Raw genomic sequence first — 9,807 nt, forward strand, 5'->3', positions numbered from 1 at the left:
ACATTTTGTCCTGTCTGGAATGATGTCTGCATGCTGAGCCCTACTGGAGGAAGCCATTCCTTTTGGGAAGGCAGACAGCTCAGGGCATCTGCGTTGCCTGCAGAAGGTCCCAGCTTTAATCTCCAGCTTCTCCAGGTAGAATTGGGAGAGGACCCACCACAAAACCCACGAGAGCTACTCCCAGTCAGTGTAGAACAGGGGTAGGCAACCTAAGGCCCAGGGGCCAGATGCGGCCCAATCGCCTTCTCAATCTGGCCTGTGGACGGTCCGGAAATCAGCGTGTTTTACATGAGTAGAATATGTCCTTTTATTTAAAATACATCTCTGGGTTATTTGTGGGGCATAGTAATTTGTTCATTCCCCCCCCCAAAAAAAATATAGTCTGGCCACCCACAAGGTCTGAGGGACAGTGGACCGGCCCCCTGCTGAAAAGGTTTGCTGACCCCTGGGGTAGACTAAGGTTACCTATCATTCCGACTCATTTCAATGAAGTGTTTCCGGATTCACTGAAAAAAATCTGGCAATCTTAGTGTAGACAATGCCAAGTGAGATGGACCGATGGTCTGACTTGGAGAAGGGAAGTACATATGTTTCAATGTGCCTCTCTTCCCACCCGCTGGCCTCTACCCACTGATACAAAGCTACTGGGAAGAACGTCACGAGAGGCTTCCAGAAGAGGCTTCCACGAGAGGCTTCTGCACATTTCCATCTTAATCACCACACACTTCCTAATGCTGGAGCACACTTCCCTGCTAATGCAACAAGTCCTGGGGCTCAAAAGAAGTGCAGCTACTCACCACCATCATTCTATTGTCCAACCTGGTAGATATGCATTGGATTGAGCAGCTTTGTTTCTGATTGGGGACACACACACAATTTAAAATACTCATTTAAATATCCTTCAAATATCAATGACTTCCTTTCTTCTCTTTCCATGGTTCGTTTTGCATATCGTAAATCCCTGCATATTTTACAAAACAGTATTCTATTATTGCATCCATCAAAACTTATTTACACTGTTGAATTTATCTTAATGCTGCCAACATTTTCAGGTATACACAATCCCCCCCATATATTCAATAAACGTTTTCCAATTTTCTCTAAACGTATATTCTTCTTGTTCTCTTATTCTACATGTTAAGTCTGCAAGCTGCACATAGTCTGATAGCTTAAGTTGCCATTCTTCTTCAGTTGGGACATTGCTCATTTTCCATAGGTTATTTATCTATTTGTAACCTGCCCTTTACTTGAAGGTCCCTGGGTGAGGTAATGTACAAGATATATTAGAACCACAAGCACAATATTAAATCTGAAAGTAAACAAAAAACAGTGCCTTAAATCAGCATTACTGATACAGTCCAAATGAATGGTCTTGTTGGATTATCATGCTCTGGCCAAAATGTTAGCTCTTCTATTGTGACATCAATTCGCCAAGCAGAGAGAGCACCGTGGAGCCAGGGTGGACTCAGGTTCTGTCTCCTTGCAGTGAGGTCATTGGAGCCTTGCTGGTGTTTTGTGATCAAGGCTTTATTTACACATGGGCCCGGGCTGAGCATGGAGGAAGATACTGCTGAACTCTTAACAGATGTCCCGAGTTCCTTGCTGCCCATCAGATTACTAAGGCAACTGCCTACACTATGAGATCCTTCCAGAGAGCAGCTCAGCCTTCTTATCTCCTCATCTCCATTTCGTTATGACTCTCGCTCCACATTCTTCACGCACCATACCTAGAGCTGGACAGTCTGCTTCTGCCAGAGGGGTTGGTGTCAGTGCAAGGGGTTGGAGGAGACCTCCAACGGGCAGCCATCGCTTTAGCCAGCAACCCAATTAGTAGATGGGAGGGAAAGGAGGGGGGGTCCTTTAGAGCTCCTGCAGGGTTTGGGGAGGAGCATGGGGGTAAGAGAGGTTGATAAACCCTCATGGCGTTCTTGTTAACACCACTGGGGGCTTCAGTTTGGCTCACAACTGGACTTGTCATAAAACGATCTTCTTCTTCCTGCCAGTGACTACTAGTGGGCAGAACATCAAATCATCTAAATTCTCCTTTGTACACTAAGCTGTTTTCTCCACATGACCACACACAAGCAAGATGCAGACAGGCAGAAACACTCAGGCAGAGGGTGGAGCTGGGTTGGTTAGGGGCGTGGCTTGGGGAGAGGGGGTGGTGGTCAGAAAGGCCTGTGGGGTGGAGAATGCCAAAGGGTGAAAAGGGGTGGAAAACAGAAAATTAGGGAGAGGAACTTTGTACTCTCTGCACTCCCCGCTTCCACGCCAACCACACCCCAGACCTTCCTGAGAGTTCCCAGCTACTCAAGAGAGGTTTTTCAGTGGGTGCTGTGTTCACCTGATGTGCACCTCCTTATTTCCCCATGGCTGCACCCCCAAAACTCCTAGTCAGTGAAGTGGGTATCTGCACATGTGCAATGGCTGTCTCAAATGTACACACCTCAGCTTAATTGCGGCTTATGTTTTCCCCCCAAATGAGATGGAAGCTGGTTTGAGGGCAAATGCATCAAACGGCCATATTTCTTTATAAGACTACAAGAAACCTGTGGGTTGTGACTAGTGTCACGGGTACTCGGCTTCGGACACCAGTGGTGGGAGTGCACTGGAGTCAGAGTAAACAGTGTTGTGTTGTCTGCTTGGAATAAGCTCTTGATTCTTCTCTTTGAATCTGGCGCTGCAGCTTTACCTGCCCTGCACCTGATGTCACATGTTGTGTGACAAGTAGGCATGGCTTGTGCTAAATGGACAAATGGGGAGACCAGGTGGGGCGAATTAGGACCATGGGCTGGAGGTCCCCCTCTCTGCTGAACTAGTCCATCCGCTGATCAAATGCAGGAATTGCAGGATATATCTTTATTAACCCGCTAGAATATGGTTACCAGATTTTTTTCAATGAATCTGGGGGAGTCAGTAGTGGGGATGGTGCGGCAAAAGACCCTGGGCCCAAGCACACATGCATATTGTATAAAGGTGCAAAGCCCTTCTTTCGCACCCTGTGAAACATAAATGCGCAGAGTTTTTTAAAATCTGGGCAACAGCCGGCCAGCCGCAACTCCCGAGCCTCCCCTAATCAGTCAAAACAAAGGGGGAAGGGATCAGGAGATCTGTAGCGCTGGACATCCCCGGTTCCCCTTTGGCAGTGGCAGTGGCAGCGGCAGTCAGCAGCTGGAGCCAGCCTAGTAGTGCAGTTGGCTCTGGCTGGCTTCAGGAGCTGCTCACTGCCATGGTGCCCGCCATTTTTCCTCGCCAGAAGTCCTCATATGATGTGTTGCACACAAGGGGACTTCCGGTGAGGAAAAATGGCAGGCGCCATGGCAGCGAGCAGCTCCTGAAACCAGCCAGAGCCAACTGCGCTACCAGGCTGGCTCCGGGCTGCTGAGGCTGCTGCTGCCACATTTCCTAGGGAAAGATTTGCAAATCTGGGGACATTCCGGGGATGGAATTTGTCCAGGGACAGATTTGCAAATCCGGGGATGTCTGGTAACCGTACGCTAGCAATCCTTCCCTGCTTTCCCCCTAATGGGAGTGCTGCGATTTGGAAGTGGTTCTCAGGCTTTTCTTCTACCATCGTAGAAAGTGAAGGAATCAAGCTTTGGGTTCTTCTGTTGAGTTAGGAAGGCAGAGAAGAAAAACAGAAATAAAGCATCGCACATAAAACTTTCCATTTGCAGAATCTGTGTCCCGAAGAAGTGAAAGTATGCCTGGAGTCTAACAACCTGATTAATTCTGATTTCTGGGACAAGCTGCCAGGAGCGGGGCGATTAGGGCACGCTTAGGGTTTTTGACAGGCGCAAGCGTGGAATGCGGCAGACACCCTGTGGGGAGGCTGACGTGTGCGCGTGTGCTTCTTGGAAACTGTCTTTATTTCTCATTCCCGGTTTCCTAACTTGATGTCTTTGACAGAGAGGGCAGGCCTGCTTTTGTGCGAGTCGGTGTGCTGCTGCAGTCATTTAGAAGCCCCCAAGAATGAGGTGATTTGCAAGGGAGAGCAGGAAATGCAGGCCCCTCCGTCCCCTCCTCTTCTCCTGGAACCCCAGCCAAGGCCTTAATGCCACTGAGGCAAAGTAAGAGCGTGGCACACAGTAACCATGGCCACAGAAAGGAGCCCCAAATATAACTCTTTGAAAGGGCTGCTTTTGCAAATGACCTCACAGCATTTTTCTCCAAGTAAGTAAGTAAGTAAGTAAGTAAGTAAGTAAGTAAAGGGTTAGGCTGTGATTTTTTTGCACATGACACACAAAGCTGCCCGGATGAATCCCCACCCCCTTTCCAGTCCTCTTGGCGATTTGCACTGGAGCTGCTGCAGATTATTATTTATTATTATTGCTGTAGCTGTAAAAGGGGGAGTTTCACAATGCTGGTTTGCTGCCAGTAAGGCTGGAAGGAGCCCCAAGGTGCGGCAGAAGAGAGTCAAAGAGGCACCCTGGCTTTCAGGGTTGTTGCATCCCCTTAGCTTTGCTCAGTTTGGAGGCCATCCAAAGCCAACCTTTTGCTTAAAGCACATTCTACCCAAGGACGACTTCTACCCCTCAACATTCCATCCCCCCCCCCCACAAGAGCACGGGGGCCATTTTGGGCACCGCAATCTTGTATGATTCTGCACATCTCACTCCCCCAAAAAGCACTTTTTGGGGCTGTGATTTCACGCAGGTGACATGACTCATGAGGGACTGTGGCCCTGAAAGATGTTGTCCTGGTTTTTCACCATGATGTGTTGGAGAATATACTCTGTGTGTACTGGTCCTCTTGGCCCAAGTTAGCCAGGTAGACCACCTGATCCAAAGCCCACTCTGCTCCATTTGGTTTTCAATTGCTTTTGAGGCAGGAGTTCTTCTTAACTCAGTCTGAGTGTGGCTTGGTCTTGGGTCCGTCCTGAAATTTGACTAGGAGTCAGTCTCAGGCTCTCTGAAAATAGCCACATGTACTATTTCAAAAAGCCACGTGGAGAAGCCAGTTGTAGGACAAACCAAGTCCCAGTGCCTTGGTTTGGCTTTCACTCTCATCTTCTGAGCACTGCCTGGAGGAGGTCTAGAGCTAGAATGGGGACTCCTCCTTATGTCCATAACCAGGATTTATAGCCTTCTCCAAGTGTTGTTAGACTCCAACTCCCATCAGTCCCAGCCAGCAAGGCCAATGGTCAGGAATGATGGGATTTGGTGTCCAGGGCTGGCCAACCCATGAGGCAAGGTGAGGCAACTGCCTTGGGTGGCAGGACCCACAGGGGCAGCAGATCCGGCCTCCAAGGAGTGCATCACCCATCACTGCTGCCGCTGTGCATTTCTCAGCAACCCCCCATAATGCCACCTCTGCAGAAGCCTCTTGGTGAATATGAGGCACTGCTGGTCTCCTCCCAACCCTAGGGAGGAAATGGCAAGGGCTGCCATCTGAGGTCTTTTGGGCTCTGCACCTACACAGTGTGATTCAGGGCGGATCCCTTTCCCTCGAAAAGTTCGACCATTGGGTAAGGTTGATTTGATTCCCCACTTGTTCCTGATGTAGATCTTCACTCACCCCTAGTGGAGGAGACACAATCTTGTGTTTTGCCTCAGTTTCCAAATCACCTTGGGCCATACCTGTTGGATTCCAGCAACATCTGGAAGGCCACAGATTCCCCATCCCTTCTTTAAGATAAAACAGGGTCTATGGATTCTCCTGCCCAGCATCACCACAGCCTTTCTGCTTGGCCACCTATGGAATAGGCACCGAGGGTCTTTCAGGCCTGCCAGATCCACAGAAGCAGGCCTCATCTGTGCTGGCCTCATCTCGCAGGAAGAGCTTTGGTGGAGGGTTTCCCTGTCAGAAAGCCAAAGCGGACCACTTCACGCCTTGCCACAGTATAGTTGCCTCAGTCCTTGCAAGTGTAACCGGCTGAGCTTTTTCAATAGAAGGTGAAGATTAACAGTTCTGCGGAAATGAATTTCAGATTGTAACATCGCGTTGTAGTATTTGGAATTTGTGTTGTGTTTAGATAGTTCCAGCCAAGATGTGTGTAACCGGATATGTGTGTAACTGAAGCAGCGTGCACTTCAGACATTCATGAAAGAATTCCCGCGGGAGACTCGCACAAAGAATTTTGCCAGTGATTTTTTGGAATAATGAGTAAATTTGAGAACTTTGGATCGGCTCACAAAGAAAGCCAGCTGCACAATCCAGCAGATCAATTATTCCATATAGGTTATATTTGTGCAGCTGCTGCCCTTCGTTCTGCTTAGACAATTCTTGCATTTTAACATGAATCCCCCCCAAACCAATAACAGCCTCAATTAAGCACCACACGTCCTCTGCATCCCGCCAAAGGGCTGGCCCAGAGCATTCCAGTGAAGTCAGTCAGAACTGGTCCAATCATTTTTCTGGCCCTTGGACCAGGCCCCAAATCCCAAATGTGAATGGACAGAACTGCCTGTGTGGTGCACATTAAAGAAGTCATCTGAAATATAAGTGTGACGTCAAAGTGAAGGGCCCCTTGGAGCTGCAGAGTCTGTTTAGTAGAGCACAATAGGACAAGTCAATGCTGAGCAGACGCGAACTCAGGATCTGTGCTCCAAACCAAAAAACATTATGAACAAGTGTTGGCTTTTGCATTGGCTTACTTATTTCATCCTTATCCTAAAATGGACACTTTTTTATTTTTAGCAGAATTGGGCATTTTCTTATCGCAAGGATTTCAGAGCCAGGGTTCCCACTTGTTTGGCAATCTTTGGCTTGGAATCAACTTGATCCCCTCCCCCTTTTTTCTTTTTCCTTTCTGCTTCTGTGATGGAACACCTATTTGGGGACTTCCCTGGCTTTTTCTGGCCCATGTAGGACCAGTCTGGATAGTTGGCCTTGGTGAAGATTTGACGTTTTCATCCGCAAAAAGTTTTTGATTTGCGTTTCTACTGAAATGAGGCTGCATTTTAATGTTGTACTTAATATTGTTTTTAAGTTGTATTTTAATCAATTGTTTTTATACCTGGTGTTAGCTGCCCTGAGCCTGGTCTTGGCTGGAAAGGGCGGGGGTATAAATTTATTTATTTATTTATTTATTTATTTATTTATTTATTATTACATTGGTCAACAACAAATTTGTTGTCTGCGTTTTTTCAGCTGATTTAGGACGAATCTGATGCGCTGAATCCAAAAATCACATTGGTTTTGCTCAATCAGGTCAAGTTTTTGAGTTATGGCCACATGTCATTTTTTTACATTTTTGTTCACATGTACGCTTGTGTGGAGCATTTTAGAAGAAGTTGGTGGGGGTAAAATGCCATGTCGAACAATTGTTTTGATTGGAAATTATTATTTTAATGGCAAGAAGTATTCAGGTTTGATAGTTCTGGGTGATAATGTTGAAAAGGGATCAGTTTGAAGTCATAAAACCTTGAAATCTTCCATAAATTGATGCGGCAAAGCATAAAGTTGGGGGATCAAAACCCCTGGCTCACTCGAGTACACTGAAGGAGAACTATGAAGGGGTGAAGTATGTGCTGGAGAAAATTGGTTATGATCAGCATAAGTGGTTTATTTGTGTTGACCTGAAGATGGTGAACTTTTTGTTGGGATAACAGTCTGGCTTCACCAAGTACCCATGTTTTCTGTGCATGTGGGATAGTAGGGACCGTGCTCAGCCTTACATGAAGAAGGACTGGCCTGTGCGGGAGGAATTGGTGCCTTGCAGAAAAAGGAACATCATCAACGACCCTCTGGTGGACAGAGACAGAATACTCTTCCCACCGCTGAACATCAAGCTCGGCTTAATCAAGCAGTTCACCAAGGCTCTGGACAAGGATGGTGACTGCTTTACTTACTTGTGCCAGGCTTTTCCAGGATTGACCATGGAGAAGTTGAAAGCTGGCATCTTTGATGGTCCTCAGATCCGTCAGCTCATCAGAGATCCAGAGTTCGGAAACTCAATGAACGAAGTGGAACTGGAAGTGTGGAAGGCATTTGTTCTGGTAGTAAAGAACTTTCTTGGCAACAATAAGGCCAGAAACTACGCAGAACTTGTCAACAACATGCTGACTGCTTTCAGAAACCTGGGCTGCAACATGAACGTCAAGATGCACTACCTATTTTCACATATGGACCGGTTTCCTGAGAACCTGGGTTCAATGAGTGACGAGCAGGGAGAGAGATTCCATCAGGACATGAAAGAGATGGAGACCAGGTATCAGGGTCGCTGGGATGCAGTCATGATGGCTGACTACTGTTGGACTCTGAAGAGAGACCTCCTTGCCGCTGAGCATTCCAGGAATTCCAAGAAACGGAAGTTCAAGCCCTGAAGTTTGAAAAATGGTGAAGCAACATGCAATTTACGTGTACTTACCTTTATCAATGCCCACCATTCAGTTTACAGTAATCGATGTTTCTATCAGGTAATCAATATATGTTGTTGGAAAAACATTTTTTTCTCTTAAAAACATATTTAGGATGATATGTGTTGACAAAAATCAGCTGATAATGCCACAAAAATGTAATCGATTTTGTCACAAGATCTGATTTTTTAAAATCAACATAGCACAAAAACCTGACCTGATGGAGCGAAATGGATGCCATTTCCTGATTCAGCAGTGCAAAAATACCCTAAATCAGTTGTAGAAATCTAGACAACATTCAAAAAGTAAAAAATTGTTGCCCAGTGTTAATAATAATAATAATAATAATAATAATAATAATAATAATAATTGGCTGAAGTTATATTCTGGAAGGTCCATTTTCCACTTCCTTTCCTTCTTCCAGCGCATAGTTGAACTATGGAACTTGCTGCCACAGGAGGCAGTGATAGCCACCAACCCAGATGGCTTTAAAAGATGACTGGACTAATGGATGTCAAAATAAGGCTATTGGTGGCTACTAACCAAAATGACTATGTTCTGCCTCCATGGTTGGAGGCAGCAGGGCTTCTCAAGGCCAGTTGATGGAAGCCACAGGAGGGCAGAGGGCTCTTGCGCTCAGGTCCTGCTTGCTGGTTTCCCATATGCATCTGGTTGGCTACTGTGAGGGTAGATATTGGAGTAGATGGGCCACAGGCCTGATCCAGCAAGCTCTCCTTATGTTCTTAAGGCACAGCATGACGAAAATGGAGGGGCATAGGTATGTCAAGGGAAATCAAATTGTGTATGGTGGACTCGGATCAAATTGTGCACGGCTTCAGAAATGCAAGTGGCTATATTTTCCACAGCCCTCCCCTCCCCAGCTACTTCTCACCTACTTAACCACTTTCCATATTGCCTTCACACCACACCTGGTGACAGAGGCGGTTACTAGCGCACCAGCCATGACCCCTGCAGTTCTGTCAGCGTGATGCGCTGAGCCAGCTCACTGTGTCACACATTCTGTGCCAGGAATGTAGCATTCCAGAGGATAACATGCGCAGAAGTGGGCTTTGTGCTTTATCCTGAGTGCTGCATTCCTGGCATGGCAGTTTGCAGGACAGGGTGAGGAGGTGATGAGATGCAAACAATTAATTATTGGCAGATAGCCCCAGGCTAAGGCAGGAAGGTATCTCAAATTCACAGGTAGCGAAACAGAGGCAACAAATGGAGCTGGTGGTCAGACATTCGGTTGTTTATGAAATTAGATACTTAACCTCAGTGACCTTCTTTGTGGAGCTGCTGGATCCACTCAAAATCAGTATATAACAAGAAATCTTTATCTATATCCTGGACAAGCCCTGCCCAGAAGGAAAAAGTACTGGATATTTGAGGAAGGGCAGAAGCTCAGCTGTTTGGCATATCCTTTCCATGGATAAGTTCCAGGGTTCAATGTGTGGTATCAGTGGCTGGGAAAAGCCCTGTCTGAAACTCTGAAAACCTTGAGCAG

This window comes from Podarcis pityusensis (genome assembly GCF_964106645.2).
Source record: "Podarcis pityusensis genome assembly, chromosome: 2".
Classification (NCBI taxonomy): domain Eukaryota; kingdom Metazoa; phylum Chordata; class Lepidosauria; order Squamata; family Lacertidae; genus Podarcis; species Podarcis pityusensis.